The 16,899-nt window shown below is 45.1% G+C and overlaps 1 protein-coding gene across 2 annotated transcripts in view; it reads right to left on the reverse strand.

Moving 5' to 3' along the window:
- Positions 1-16,899, reverse strand: part of wdr44 (WD repeat domain 44) — a 104,949-nt gene that overhangs the window by 87,531 nt on the left and 519 nt on the right. The window lies entirely within an intron of this gene.

Here is a 16,899-nt window from a genome sequence, read left to right on the forward strand (position 1 = left end):
GGGATTTTCCTTAACCCTATTTGCCAATGACTTTTCGTGACCCCTTCTAGCCCTCCTGACTCCTTGCTTAAGTTCCTTCCTACTTTCCTTATATTCCACGCAGGCTTGGTCTGTTCCCAGCCTTTTAGCCCTGACAAATGCCTCCTTTTTCTTTTTGACGAGGCCTACAATATCTCTCGTCATCCAAGGTTCCCGAAAATTGCCGTATTTATCCTTCTTCCTCACAGGAACATGCCGGTCCTGAATTCCTTTCAACTGACACTTGAAAGCCTCCCACATGTCAGATGTTGATTTGCCCTCAAACATCCGCCCCCAATCTATGTTCTTCAGTTCCCGCCTAATATTGTTATAATTAGCCTTCCCCCAATTTAGCACATTCATCCTAGGACCACTCTTATCCTTGTCCACCAGTACTTTAAAACTTACTGAATTGTGGTCAGTTACCGAAATGCTCCCCTGCTGAAACATCTACCACCTGGCCGGGCTCATTCCCCAATACCAGGTCCAGTACCGCCCCTTCCCTAGTTGGACTGTCTACATATTGTTTTAAGAAGCCCTCCTGGGTGCTCCTTACAAACTCCGCCCCGTCTAAGCCCCTGGCACTAAGTGAGTCCCAGTCAATATTGGGGAAGTTGAAGTCTCCCATCACCACAACCCTGTTGTTTTTACTCTTTTCCAAAATCTGTCTACCTATCTGCTCCTCTATCTCCCGCTGGCTGTTGGGAGGCCTGTAGTGAACCCCCAACATTGTGACTGCACTCTTTCTTATTCCTGATCTCTACCCATATAGCCTCACTGCCCTCTGAGGTGTCCTCCCGCAGTACAGCTGTGATATTCTCCCGAACCAGTAGCGCAACTCCGCCTCCCCTTTTACATCCCCCTCTATCCCGCCTGAAACATCTAAATCCTGGAACGTTTAGCTGCCAATCCTGCCCTTCCCTCAACCAGGTCTCTGTAATGGCAACAACATCATAGTTCCAAGTACTAATCCAAGCTCTAAGTTCATCTACCTTACCCGTAATACTTCTTGCATTAAAACATATGCACTTCAGGCCACCAGACCCGCTGTGTTCAGCAACTTCTCCCTGTCTGCTCTGCCTCAGAGCCACACTGTCCCTATTCCCTAGTTCTCCCTCAATGCTCTCACCTTCTGACCTATTGCTCCCACGCCCCTGCCATACTAGTTTAAACCCTCCCGTGTGACACTAGCAAACCTCGCGGCCAGGATATTTATGCCTCTCCAGTTTAGATGCAACCCGTCCTTCTTATACAGGTCACACCTGCCCCGGAAGAGCTCCCAGTGGTCCAGATAACGGAAACCCTCCCTCCTACACCAGCTGTTTAGCCACGTGTTTAGCTGCTCTATCTTCCTATTTCTAGCCTCACTGGCACGTGGCACAGGGAGTAATCCCGAGATTACAACCCTCGAGGTCCTGTCTTTTAACTTTCTGCCTAGCTCCCTGAACTCCTGCTGTAGGGCCTCATGCCCCTTCCTGCCTATGTCGTTAGTACCAATATGTACAACGACCTCTGCCTGTTTGCCCTCCCCCTTCAGGATGCCCTCTACCCGTTCGGAGACATCCTGGACCCTGGCACCAGGGAGGCAACATACCACCCTGGAGTCTCTTTCACGTCCACAGAAGCGCCTATCTGTGCCCCTGACTATAGAGTCCTCTATTACTATTACTCTTCTGCACTTTGACCCTCCCTTCTGAACATCAGAGCCAGCCGTGGTGCCACTGCTCTGGCTGCTGCTGTTTTCCCCTGATAGGCTATCCCCCCGACAGTATCCAAAGGGGTATACCTGTTCGAGAGGGGGACAACCACAGGGGATTCCTGCACTGACTGCCTGCCCTTTCTGGCGGTCACCCATTTCTCTGCCTGCACCTTGGGTGTGACCACATTTACATAACTGCGATCTATGACGCTTTCCGCCACTTGCATGCTCCTAAGTGCATCCAATTGCTGCTCCAACCGAACCATGCGGTCTGTGAGGAGCTCCAGTTGGGTGCACCTTCTGCAGATGAAGCCATCCGGGACGCTGGAAGCCTCCCGGACCTGCCACATCTCACATTCAGAGCACTGCACCCCTCTAACTGACATTGCGTCAATTAATTAAAATTTAAATTTAAATTTTTTTTTTTTAATTTCAAAGTTACTGTTAACTATCTGTTTCCTAGCACTAGATTTCTAATAGAAATGCGAAAGCTAAATATAGTACTCTGATCTCTGGCTTAGATATCCCTCTAAATTATAATTAAGTAATTATGTTTAATTAGTTACCAATGCTTAATTTTTTAAATTTAGAGTAGATTCCCAACCAGCCACTCAGGCCACAGCTTTTCTGTGATGTCACTTCAGTTTCCCCCCGACACACACAATTTGAAAAAGGTATAAAAGTAAAAATGAGTAAAAATCACTTACTTACCTTCTTACCTTCTGAGTGTCTTAGATGTTCTCAGGTTCTCTCCCTGACAGAGACTGCTCCTCCTCCTCCGAACGGCTCCCGAAACTAGGCCACGATCTTTTAAAATCTCCGCTCCGACTCGCAGCTCCCGCGCTTTTTAAATCTCCCGCCCTGTTTTCACTGTCCCGGCTCACTCAGCTCCCACACTGTTTTCACTGTCCCGGCTCACTCAGCTCCCGCGGTCCCGGCTCACTCAGCTCCCGCGCTGTTTTCAGAGTCCCGGCTCACTCAGCTCCCGCGCTGTTTTCAAAGTCCCGGCTCACTCAGCTCCCGCGCTGTTTTCAAAGTCCCGGCTCACTCGCCTCCTGCGCTGTTTTCAAAGTCCCGGCTCACTCAGCTCCCGCGCTGTTTTCAGAGTCCCGGCTCACTCATCTCCCGCGCTGTTTTCACTGTCCCGGCTCACTCAGCTCCCGCGCTGTTTTCAAAGTCCCGGCTCACTCAGCTCCCGCGCTGTTTTCACTGTCCCGGCTCACTCAGCTCCCGCGCTGTTTTCAAAGTCCCGGCTCACTCAGCTCCCGCGCTGTTTTCACTGTCCCGGCTCACTCAGCTCCCGCGCTGTTTTCAAAGTCCCGGCTCACTCAGCTCTCGCGCTGTTTTCACTGTCCCGGCTCACTCAGCTCCCGCGCTGTTTTCACTGTCCCGGCTCACTCAGCTCCCGCGCTGTTTTCACTGTCCCGGCTCACTCAGCTCTCGCGCTGTTTTCAAAATTTTCACAGGATGTAGGCATCACTGGCTAGCCCTGCACGTATTACCTATCCTTCATTGCCCTTGAGAAGGTGGTGGTGAGCCGCCTTCTTGAACGGTTGCAGAGCATGCGGTGTAGGTACACACAGTGCTGTTAGGGAGAGAGTTCCAGCATTTTGACCCAGCAACAGTGAAGGAACGGCAATATATTTCTAATGAGTGACTTGGAGGGGAACCTCCAGGTGGTGGTTCTTATGTGTTTGCTGCCCTTGTCCTTTAAGATGGTAGTGGTCGTGGGTTTGGAAGGTACTGTCGAAGGAGCCTTGGTGATTTGCTGCATTGCATCTTGTAGATGGTACAGACTGCTGCTATTGTGCATCAGTGGAGGAAGTGAATGTTTATGATAATCCCAATCAAGCTGGTTGCTTCGTCCTGGGTGGTGTCGAACTTCTTGAGTGTTGTTGGAATTGCACTCAGCTAAATGAGTGCGACTTGTGCCTTGTAAATAGGACAGTAAGAAGTCTTACAACATCAGGTTAAAGTCCAACAGGTTTGTTTCGATGTCACTAGCTTCCGGAGCGCTGCTCCATTCACCTGAGGAAGGAGCAGCACTCCGAAAGCTAGTGACATCGAAACAAACCTGTTGGACTTTAACCTGGTGTTGTGAGACTTCTTAATGTGCTCACCCCAGTCCAACGCCGGCATCTCCACATCTTGTAAATAGGAGGCAGGCTATGGGGAGTCATAAGCAAGTTCCTTGTCCCAGGATTCCTTGTCTCTGACCTACTCTTGTACCACAGTATTTATGTCTAGTCCAGTTCAGTTTCTGGTTAATAATAAGCCCAGGATGTTTATTTTGGGGGATTCAGGGGCGATAATGCCACTGAATGTCAAGGGACGATAGATAGATCCTCCCTTGTTGGAAATGATCTTTGTCTGGCATTTGTATGATGTGGCGATGCCAGCGTTAGAGTGGGGTTGGCACAGTAAGAAGTCTTACAACACCAGGTTAAAGTCCAACAGGTTTGTTTCGAATCACTAGCTTTTGGAGCACAGCTCCTTCATCAGATGACTCACCTGAAGAAGGAGCTGTGCTCCGAAAGCAAGTGATTCGAAACAAACCAGTTGGACTTTAACCTGGTGTTGTAAGACTTCTTACTGTGACATTTGTGTGGCATGAATGTTCATTCGCCAGCCCAAGCGTGGATATTGTACAGGTCTTGCTGCATGTCGATGAAAATGGCTTCAACATCTGAAGAGTCACGAGTGGTATTCAACATTGTGCAATTATTTAATTCAATTTATCTGCAAAGATCTTTACTTTTGACCTTATGATGGAAAGAAAGTCATTAATAAAGCAGCAGATGATGGTCGGGCCTGGGACACTACTCTGATGTACTGCTGAAGTGATGTCCTGGAACTCAGATTATTGACCTTCAACAACCACAACTATCATTCTTTGTACCAGGTATGACTCCCAACCAGTAGAGAGTTTTCCCCGATTCCCATTGACTCCAATTTTGCTCAGGCTCCATGAAGGCACAATCGATCAAATGCTGCCTTGATGTCAAGGACAGTCACTTCCATCTCACCTCTGGAGTTCACCCTTTTTGTCTAGGTTTGAACCTAACTTATAATGAGGTCAGGAGCTGAGTGACCCTGACGGAATGCAAATTTAGCATCCGTGAGCTCGTTATTGGTAAACAAGGGCTGCTTGATCACATTGTTGATGACCCGTGTCATCACTTCACTGATGATTCAGAGCAACTAATTGAGCAGCAATTGGCTGGGTTGGATTTGTCCTGCTTCTCGAGTACTAGGCAGGCCAAGGACAATTTTTCACATTACCAGTTAGATGTCAGTGTTGGAGCTGTAGTGGAACAATTTGGCAAGGGGCGCAGCAAGTTCTGGAGTACAAGTCTTCAGGACTTTTACTCGAATGTCAAGGCCCATAGCCATTGCAGTATCCAGTAGTGCCTTCAGCAATTTCTGATATCAGGTGGAGTGGATCGAATTGGTTGAAGACTGGCATTTGTGGTACTGGGGACACGGGAGGCCAAGATGGATCATCCACTGAGCAAATCTGGCTGAACATTGTTGCAAATGCTTCAGCCTTATCTTTTGCACTGATGTGCTAGGTTTCCTGCATCATTGAGGATGGAGATATTACTGTATCCTCCAGTGCACTGCTTAATTGTCCAGCACCATTCGTGGTTGGATGAGGCACAACGATAGAGCTTAGATCTGGTCTGTTGGTTATGGAATCACTTAGCTCTGTCTATCACTTGCTCCTTATGGTGTTTGACAGAGAAAGAAACATAGAAAAAATTTTGCAAAAAGACGCACACACACACTGGACTGATAACCACAAGATTTAGATGGAGTGTGAACTGAAGCCGTATTTATCCAAAAGTGTGTTTTAATTTTTATTTTGAATATTTGCAATTTCTTGTGGCTCAGCTACTGGAATCTATTGGAACAAAGGGTTAGATGGATATCTTGCATTCAGTTAATTGAGTTCCAGATTTTTATGGAATTCAAATTTCACGATCTGCCATGGCAGGATTCGAACCCAGGTTCCCAGGGCATTGTCTGGGCCTCTGGATTAATGGTCCAGTGACAATACCACGATACCATCACCTCCCCTTAATCTCTTAAACGGACCATTTGTATATGATAGACTCCAAGCTTGTTTATTCATTTACAGGATGTGGGTGTCATTGGCTGGGCCAGCATTTATTGCCCACCCCAAAATGCCCTTGAATTGAGCGGCTTTCAAGGCCATTTCAGAGGGAAGTTCAGGGTCAAAGACTTTGCTGTGGGTCTGGGGTCACATTTGGGCCAGACATGGCGAGGTTGGCAGATTTCTCTCCTCAAACGGCATTAGTGAACCAGATGGGTTTTTACGACAATAGATTCATGGTCATCATTAGACTTCTAATTCCAGATTTTATATTGAATTCAAATTGCACCGTCTGGTGGGATTGGCACCAGTGTCGCAGAGTATTGCCGTCGGTTACTGGATTATTAGTGACAAGACCATAATACCACTGACTCCCCTTCAGATACTTTATTTTCAAAAGTTAAAACTTTAATTCCTAAAACTAAAAATATTTTGGAACACATGAACTATATATTCACAACAATAAAAACGTAATATCTGCTGAGGTAAAGTTAAAATTAATAGAATTTTGGAGTGGGAGGTGGTGCATGGCTGAAGAAACTAAATTTACTAAAAGAAATGTATTATTCCAATATATGAAATTTTCCATCTGTCTTTGAAGTCCTTGGGCAAGTTAAAAGTGACTAATTAGTGGTTACATCGAGTGGTGTTTAGAAGAAGCTGTGGCGTAGTGATATTGTCACTGGATGAGTAATCCAGAAACCCTGGTCAACAGCCAATGAATGAATTAAAAAATGATATTTTTGAAATGCAATCAATGGCGCACGGCAAGGTTTCACAGAGCGAGAGACATTGACATCACTATGGAACAAATTTCTGCAAACCCAAATTTTAATATTACAATCCCAACTTTCAAGATATGGAATTTTTAAAAAATAATTTAAAAAGTGGTCATAATGCTGCTCAAGATTATTGCCGAGGGTCAGAGGACGTTTTGTGATTCCCAGACAGGTGAAGGCTGAACTCAAGTCTGAATATGCCTCTGGCAGGTTCTGAACATGCAAATGGCAGAGGGTGGAATGCCTCCCTTGCTTATACATCACAATGTGAAATCAGGTGAGTCCAAACTTCATATGTCTAAGTTCAACAAATATTTATGCAGAAATCATGGTCCAGCCACCATTAAAACCTCATTGTGTCTCCACAGCTTCCAATTCTGAATTAATTGACAATGGAAGGACTGATCAAGAGCCAAAAATGTCTTCAGATGATCAACAGTACTTACTCCAATCACTAGGGAAAGATCAGATCAAAACCAACAGGACAAGAGACAATTTCTCCAGCTAAGAGAACCAGAACCCTGACTAACAATCAGACAACTAATGCATTACGAGGGGGGGACTAACTGATTTCTACCTGTCTCCACAGAAACCCTGCCCATCACCTCATCTGGATTTCCGGAGACTTCCAAATTGCATTCATCTCCAAAGAGCCACAAGAGAGACCCCATCCAGGCCTGCACCGTGTATACCTTAAAGGACTTGATCAGAATGTGATTTTCTTAGTGTATTCTGTTAATATTCTAGCTGCATGTTTCATTCTCTGGAATCCATCTTTACTTGTGTATTTCCCTATGCGTGACGGAGTGAGCGTTTGTCATTTGTGTTTACATTTTAGGATGCTGTGGGAATAAACGTTGTATTTTCTTCTGATTTAATCTTACCCGAAAGCCCGCTTTATGTTTATTACTAAAAGTCACGACATTAAAAAGGCGAAACAATCGCTCTAAATTCACATCTTATTACAGACAACTGAGAGGTAAGGGGGAAAAATTATCCCACCATCTCTCCCCACTAATAACAGATGGAAACATAGAAAATCGGAGTAGTCCAGTCAGCCCGCCGAGCCTGCCCGCCACCATTCAATATGATCATGGCTGATCTTCTACTTCAACACCATACTACCATGCTCTCCCCATACCCCTTGACATTTTCATCTAGAAATCTATTTCCTTCTTAAATGCCTTCAGTGACTTGGCCCCCACAGTGACTTGGCCCCAAGTGACTTGGTCCCCACAGCCTTCTGTGGCAGAGATTTCCACAGGTTCACCACCTTAATCAGTCCTAAATCGCTGAGCCCACATCCTGAGACAGCAACCCCTTATTCTAGATCACCCCCCCCCCCCACCCCCCCCTGCTTTGCAGGCCAAACATCACCCCTGTATCCAGTCTGTCCAGCCTTGTCAGCATTTTATACATTTCAATTAGACCCTCTATCGTTCTTCGGAACTCCAGTGAACACAGGCCTCGACGACCCAATCTTTCCTCATACGACAATCCTGATATCCCAGGAATCAGTCTGCTTAACCTTCCCTCCATGACAAGTGTATGCTTTCTTTGGTAAGGAGGCCTAAAATGAACACAATACTCCAGGTGTGGTCCCGCCAAGGCCCTGTACAGCTGCAGAAAGACATCTTTGCTCCTGTACTTAGTCCTCTTGCAATGAAGGTCAACCATCATTTGCCTTATCTGTTTGCTGTAACTGCATGCTTTCTTTCAGGGACTGGTGCACAAGGACACACAGGTCCCTTTGTATGTCAACATTTGCCAACTTATCACAATTTAACTAATACGCTGCCATTCTGTTTTTCCTACCAAATTGAATAACTTCAGACTTTTCCATGTAATACTGATAAGGTTCCCCATGGTCGGCTCATGAAGAAAGTAAGGAGGTGTGGGATCGAGGGAAATTTGGCCAATTGGATAAGTAACTGGCTATCACATAGAAGACAGAGGGTGGTGGCGGATTGAAAATTTTCAGAATGGAGACCAGTTACCAGCGGTGTACCACAGGGATCAGTGCTGGGTCCTCTGCTATTTGTGATTTTTATAAATGACTTGGAGGAGGGGGCTGAAGGGCGGGTCAGTAAATTTGCTGATGACATCAAGATTGGTGGAGTAGTGGATGAGGTGGAAGGCTGTTGTAGGCTGCTAGGAGACATTGATAGGATGCAGAGCTGGGCCGAAAAATGGCAGATGGAGTTTAACCCTGATAAGTGCGATGTTGGCAGCACAGTGGCGCAGTGGGTTAGCACTGTTGCCTCACGGCACAGAGGTCCCAGGTTCGATCCCGGCTCTGGGTCACTGTCCGTGTGGAGTTTGCACATTCTCCCCGTGTTTGCGTGGGTTTCACCCCCACAACCCAAAGATGTGCAAGGTAGGTGGATTGAACATGCTAAATTGCCCCTTAATTGGGAAAAAAAATGAATTGGGTACGCTAAATTTATAAAAAATAAATAAATAAATAAGTGCGAGGTAATTCATTTTGGTAGGACAAATTTGAATGCGGATTACAGGGTCAACGACAGGGTTCTGAGGAATGTGGTGGAACAGAGAAATCTTCGGGTTCATATCCACAGATCTCTGAAGGTTGCCACTCAAGAGGATAGAGCCGTGAAGAAGGCTTACAGTGTGTTAGCGTTTATTAACAGGGGGCTTCAGTTTAAGAGCTGTGAGGTTATGCTGCAACTATGCAGGACCCTGGTGAGACCACATTTGGAGTAACCTCATTGTAGGAAGGATGTGGAAGCATTAGAAAGGGTGCAAAGGAGATTTACCAGGATGCTGCCTAGATTGGAGGGTAGGTCTTATGAGGAAAGGTTGAAGGAGCTAGGGCTTTTCTCATTGGAGTGAAAGAGGATAAGAGGCAACTTAATAGAGGTTTATAAGATGATGAGGGGGATAGATAGAGTGGACGTTCAGAGACTATTTCCTCGGGTGGATGTAACTGTTACAAGGGGGCATAACTATAAAGGTTCATGGTGGGAGATATAGGAGGGATGTCCAAGGTAGTTTCTTTACTCAGAGAGCGGTTAGGGTGTGGAATGGACTGCCTGCTGTGATAATGGAGTCGGCACTTTAGGAACTTTCAAGCGGTTATTGGATAGGCACATGGAGCACACCAGGATGACAGAGAATGGGATAGCTTGATCTTGTTTTCGGACAAAGCTCGGTACAATATCGAGGGCCGAAGGGCCTGTTCTGTGCTGCACTATTCTATGTTCTACTGCATCTGCCATGTATTTGTGCAGTCACTCAATTTGTTCAAATCAAATTGAAGACTTTTAAAAAAATTGGAGTACCCAATTATTTTTTTCCCAATTAAGGGGCAATTTAGCGTGGACAATCCACCTACTCTGCACATCTTTGGGTTATGGGGGTGAGACCCACGCAGACATGGGAGAATGTGCAAACGCCACACGGATAGTGACCCGGGTTCGATACCGTGAGGCAGCAGTGCTAACCACTGCATCACCATGCCGTTCCAACTTGTAGACTCTTAACATTGTCTTCACCACTCACATTCCCAAGTTTCATGTCGCCAGCAAACTTCGAAATATTACATTTGGTTCCTTCTTCAAAATCATTGATGTACATTGTGAATAGCTGGGGCCCTTGCCAGTTTACTCTCGGACTCTTATTTTTTCCACTGTGAATCAATCTTTGGGTCCTCCTTTGTGGAATATTGAACTGCTCCAAATCCTCAAGCTTGCTACTTGTTCTAGTAACTTCATATGGCAAACATAATACAATTCATATTTTCTAATTTTCTCCTTTTGTATCTGCAGGTGCAGAAGACTAAATTTTGTCATCCTGTTTTATTTGCCATCAGTCATCTCCATGAGCCAGCAATGGAACAGCTTGTAAAACAATTGTCTGCAACACTGGCTTCAATATGTATTTTTGGCTTCAACTAACTATCTTTGTGTTGAAAATAACAAGGCATACAGACTATTTTAAAAATAAAATTAACTTGCAATCCCATTTATTAAACTGCTCAGGTCTGATCCTAGACTGCAAGTGCATTTTTCTACGTGAAATGTAAATTGTTAGAAAGCAAGAGAAGGGATTAAAGAAGCACAAATCTATCTGTTCCTATAAAAGAGCTTGTTCAAGATTATCCAGTGTATTATTAATGCTCGGTTGAAAGAAGAGGCTTATAATGTTCTCAAAAATAGTACTAAGACCTAAGATCGGGAGAATTTTAAAATTCAGCAAGCGATGACCAAATAATTGGTGATGAAGGAGGAAAACAAATGAGAATAAACCAAGAGGCATGAAATCAATTCAGTGCTTTTCAAACTTTATTTTCCCGGGACCCAATACCGGGCGGCACGGTAGCACAGTGGATCGCACTAGGGACCCAGGTTTGATTCCCGGCCTGGGTCACTGTCTGTGCAAAGTCTGCACATTCTCCCCGTGTCTGCGTGGGTTTCCTCCAGGTGCCCCGGTTTCCTCCCATAAGTCCCAAAAGACGTGCTTGGTAGGTGAATTAGACATTCTGAATTCTTCCTCTTGTGTACCCGAACAGGCACCAGAGGGCGGCAAAATTTCACAATAATTCCATTGCAGTGTTAATGTAAGCCTACTTGTGACAATAATAAAGATTATTATTATTGTTCTCTCATACTATACTGAGCCAGTTTAGCTCACTTGGCTAGTCAGCTTGTTCATGATGCAAAGCAAGGCCAGCAATTCTGCCTTCTCAATCTTGCCGCTCGCTGGAGGTTAAATCACCACGAGTCCGCCCACCACCTCAAAGGGGAAAGCATCCTATGGCCACCTGGGACTATGGCGACTTAACCTTATGCTATAATTTCACCGCATCTGTATAAAATGTCTGAGATGTGCACAGAATTTCTGTTCTGAAATATTCTCCCGTGTCTGCATGGGTTTCCTCCGGGTGCTCCTGTTTCCTCCCACAGTCCATGTGCAGGTTAGGTGGATTGGCCATGTTAAATTGCCCTTCGTGTTAAGGTTGGGTGGGGTTGCAGGGATGGGATGGAGGTGTGGGCTTAATTAGGGTGCTCTTTCCAAGTACTGGTGCAGACTCGATGTGCCGAACGGCCTTCTTCTGCACCGTAAATTCTATGATTAGTCAGCTCAGCTTTGTAATATAGCTGAGCACCACAGTTGTGCTTTTATCAGAAAAATCCTTGTTTGAATCCTCAAACAGAAGAAACCCTTCCCATATGGAATTAAAATCTTAATGATGTCTTTAAGATTTTGAATAATGCTGTAAAAAATCGTTTGCAAAAGGTCCATGTTGACTGCCATATTTTTGTTAGCGGCAGCTCGAAGGATTGGTAAAATTGATATTAATTGACTTTTGTGGCTGGAAATAAGAAAGGGGGTTAAATAGAATGTTTTTATGGTGTGGAGTTGGAACCACAATGGCACACTTGATGATAGATGGGCACAAAATTGAATTCCTGTGGTAAAATGTTACACAATATCGGAGCTGCCAAGAACTGCAGTGCAATGATGTCCTGTCAGTGTGTCTTATCAATGGAACCTGGTGAGGTGGACCAATATGTCAGCTATAATTGTTCTCACTTGGCTCAGGTCCCACCCACCTGCCTCCATTCCAACACGGATGCAAGCATGAAAATATGGTCTTAGATGAGGAAAAGCAAAATATCGAGGATGCTGGAAATCTGGAACGTAGACAGAAAATTCTGGAAACACTCATCAGAAATGACAGTATCGGTGGAGAGATATACAACTAACAGGTATCAGGAGCAAGTCACATATCAATACCAATCAATTACTTCAGATGGTATTGAAGTCGAAACTGCTAAAGCTCAAAACAAATGAAAAATCAAATCTCTATCCAAAACACTAACTGTTTACATTTCAGGTGCCAAAGGGGCTGTGTATTTCTGGGAGTTTCTGACTATCTCAGATATTTTGATGACTTTGCTGTTTTAGCAAACATTTGGTAAGTTTCAAATAGAGCAGGACAGGCTTCCAAACTTGCAGTTGGTACTTTCCAAACAGAGCAACACATAAAATCAATGCTGGGACAATCAACTTCTTTGGATTCTGCGGTGATAGGAAATTGAGGTAGTTTTCCTGGAAGGTTGGTTCACCCACCCCAATTACTCAATGGACAGGGCATTGCCTTACACATGTATTCCATGTTTAAGCTTGCGAACCTAAAAAAAGGGAGTGACTACTTGCAAATTTTAAATGACCTTTATACTTCCCTGAATGTTTGCTAAACTTATCATTGTAATCCTTATCCTAGAGTGCTTTCCAGTTGATTCCACCGCCCCCCCCCCCCCCCCCCCCAAAAGCAACTTTGGAAATCAATGTTTTATTTCAAAGACAGCAAACAATATGCTTCATGCCTACTGGAATAGCACAGCCATTTAGACACAACAACACAAAAGTCCTGACCAGGATTCTTGAAGATGCGACGTTGAGATATCCAAAAAAGGATAGCAGTCTCAACTACGTCTGACCAGAAGAGTTTCATGATTCTAGGATCTACACAAAAGGATTTTAATTTTCTGAGATGGCATAATCATGCATGTCTCTTGGCCACCACATCTGCACAGTGCTGACCAGTCCAGCATCAAATCTTGGAAAAGCCGCAACTTCCAACAGGGGTAAATGCAAAATCATCTTCAGGCCTTGCCTAAACTCCATGGCCCCCAGCCTGAACCACTCATTAATTGAACCAGACTGTTCCATGGACTTACCTCTCCCAAACAATGTAACCTCCTTCACCCCAATATCCCTCCCATCCCCAAATACTAATCTTTCCTCATCCCACCACTGGCGGCCATGCCTTCAGCCATCCAGTTCCCATTCTGAGGACCTGCCTTCCTAATTTATTGACATAAACTCAAAACCACTTATTTTGGATACCTCTGTTCATTCTCCACCTTGATCTTAGAAGCCTTTCTCCCTCCCATTCTCCAGTCTGTGAAACACCTTTGGATGTTTGCCTGTCCAAAGGTTCTATATAAACGCAAGCAACCTTTGTTGCGATTTATATGGGAACATAATTCACAATGCACTTTTGTTTCAGGAACATTGCTGGTTCAGTGAAATAACATACATAAATGAATAAAAATATTACTCTATCGCAAAGATCTAACTTTATTAAATGTGAAAACTATTCCAACGCGTTTCAGCTAGTCCTGCCCAGAGTGCATGTCTTCACCCATACATCAAACTCCTGTAAGTTCTCACCGAAAATGGCATAATTGAGTTCAGGAAGTGATTGTCCTGCACTTGAGATAGCAACCTTTTCGCTGAAAGCACCCAGCAGTAATCCTGAGACAAAGGGGCGATTCTCAATGGTCATGACACGCTTTCACCGAAATTCTTTGAGAGAAGATTTCATCGAGAGATCAGCTCGTCAAATATCCTTCAGACCTGGTTCAATAATCTCTGCACCCTTGAAGATGCAACATCGAGATATCCAAACAAGGATAGCAGTCTCAACTACATCTGTACAGAAGAGTTTCATGATTCTAGGATCTACACAAAAGGATTTTAATTTTCTGAGATGGCATAATCATGCATGTCTCTTGGCCACCAGATCTGTACTGCTTCCTCCAATCCAACTCATTTATTTTGATACCCAGATACTTAGAATCATAGAATCATAGAAGTTTACAGCATGGAAACCGGCCCTTCAGCCCAACCAGTCCATGCCGCCCAGTTTTTACCATTAAGCTAGTCCCAGTTGCCCGCACTTGGCCCATAACCCTCTATACCCATCTTACCCATGTAACTATCTAAATGCTTTTTAAAAGACACAATTGTACCCGCCTCTACTACTACCTCTGGCAGCCCATTCTAGACACTCACTACCCTCTGAGTGAAGCAATTGCCCCTCTGGGCCCTTCTGAATCTCTCCCCTCTCACCGTAAACCTATGCCCTCTAGTTTTAGACTCCCCTACCTTTGGGAAAAGATGTTGACTATCTACCTTATCTATGCCCCTCATTATTTTATAGACCTCTATAAGATCACCCCTAAGCCTCCTACGCTCCAGGGAAAAAAGTCCCAGTCTATCCAGCCTCTCCTTATAACTCAAACCATCAAGTCCCGGCAACATCCTAGTAAATCTTTTCTGCACTCTTTCCAGTTTAATAATATCCTTTCTATAATAGGGTGACCAGAACTGCACACAGTATTCCAAGTGTGGCCGTACCAATGTCATGTACAACTTCAACAAGACGTCCCAACTCCTGTATTCAATGTTCTGACCAATGAAACCAAGCATGCCGAATGCCTTCTTCACCACCCTGTCCACCTGCGACTCCACCTTCAAGGAGCTATGAACCAGTACTCCTAGATCTCTTTGTTCTATAACTCTCCCCAACGCCATACCATTAACTGAGTAGGTCCTGGCCTGATTCGATCTGCCAAAATGCATCACCTCACATTTATCTAAATTAAATTCCATCTGCCATTCGTCGGCCCACTGGCCTAATTGATCAAGATCCCGTTGCAATCCTAGATAACCTTCTTCACTATCCACTGTGCCACCAATCTTGGTGTCATCTGCAAACTTACTAACCATGCCTCCTAAATTCTCATCCAAATCATTAATATAAATCACAAATAACAGTGGACCCAGCACCGATCCCTGAGGCACACCACTGGTCACAGGCCTCCAGTTTGAAAAACAACCCTCTACAACCACCCTCTGCCTCCTGTCGTCCAGCCAATTTTGAATCCAATTGGCAACCTCACCCTGGATCCCGTGAGCTTTAACCTTCTGCAACAACCTACCATGCGGTACCTTGTCAAAGGCTTTGCTAAAGTCCATGTAGACAACGTCTACTGCACTGCCCTCATCTACCTTCTTGGTCACCCCCTCAAAAAACTCAATCAAATTTGTGAGACATGATTTTCCACGCACAAAGCCACGCTGACTGCCCGGAATCAGTCCTTGTCTCTCTAAATGCTTGTAGATCCTGTCTCTCAGAATACCTTCTAGCAACTTACCTACTACAGACGTTAGGCTCACCGGTCTGTAGTTCCCAGGCTTTTCCCTGCTGCCCTTCTTAAACAAGGGCACAACATTTGCCACTCTCCAATCTTCAGGCACCTCACCTGTGGCTGCCGTTGATTCAAATATCTCTGTTAGGGGACCCGCAATTTCCTCCCTAGCCTCCCACAGCATCCTGGGATACATTTCATCAGGTCCCGGGGATTTATCTACCTTGATGCGCTTTAAGACTTCCAGCACCTCCTCCTCTGTAATATGCACACTTCTCAAGACATCACTATTTATACGTGTGCCACAGCTACAAAATGCGCAACTTCAGCAGAGCTCTTGCTCCCCCAGCACAATTCTGAGGTCGTAGGCCGAAGAAAGTGAAGCTTGAACAATTTGTGTTGATGTTAATTTATGTAAATGGAAAGAAAATTGTCTGGACAGCATAGCCAAAATATGGCCCTTTCCTCACATCACCATCCTGGAACAAAAGCTCCCTGATTAAGGGCAAATGACAGTAAACTGTGTATCGGGCACTCCACCAAGCAGAATTCTCTGGTAACTGGAAGTTCTGACAGTTCAATTTGTTTAAAAAGCCAATACCCATTCTTTAAAATATCTGATCATACCAATAGATTGCAGGTCTGCAGTTGTTCTTGGGTTTTAGGTTGAAATTGGGGTCAGTTTGGGTGATTGTGCCTGAACAAAGATATACTGTACGTCATCTTGTGTCCAGGAGTCATGGAACACCCCGTTAACTGGCATTTTTAATGAACTGGCATCACCCATACCCCAAGAATGCCAGATAACAAAGATTTTAAAATTATGTTCTTTTTGAAAAAGCGGAAAAAAAATCTCAATTGTTCTCTCTCTGAGCAGCCTTCTTCATAAGCTGCCCAGAACAGAAAACTGGGGGTGGGAACTGTCCCAGAGGAAAGAGGTGGCTGCGGAAGAGGAGTAACCTCAAAATACCTCACCCAGACCGGCAGGTCCTCCTCCACCACCGCCCCCCCCCCAACCCCCCAGAGTCCAACACAACCAACCCCCCTCCACCCAAACACAACCCCTAACTTTCGCCAACCCCCCCCCCCCCCCCCACTTCCTCGGACCAAACTCTCCCAACCCCCCCCCCCCCCCCCCCCAAACCATCACCATTAACTCAGCAATATGAAGCCAACTGCAGAACTCCTATGGTTACCCAGGCTAAGGGTCATCTAACAACACTGATGAGTCTGGAACCTTCTGGTTTGCATGGCTCAGTTCCAGGACAACTGGAGTCATCCAGCAGTCAGTACATGATTCAACAGCAAACGTCTGAGCTT

Source organism: Scyliorhinus torazame, chromosome 5, assembly GCF_047496885.1.
Source record: "Scyliorhinus torazame isolate Kashiwa2021f chromosome 5, sScyTor2.1, whole genome shotgun sequence".
NCBI lineage: Eukaryota > Metazoa > Chordata > Chondrichthyes > Carcharhiniformes > Scyliorhinidae > Scyliorhinus > Scyliorhinus torazame.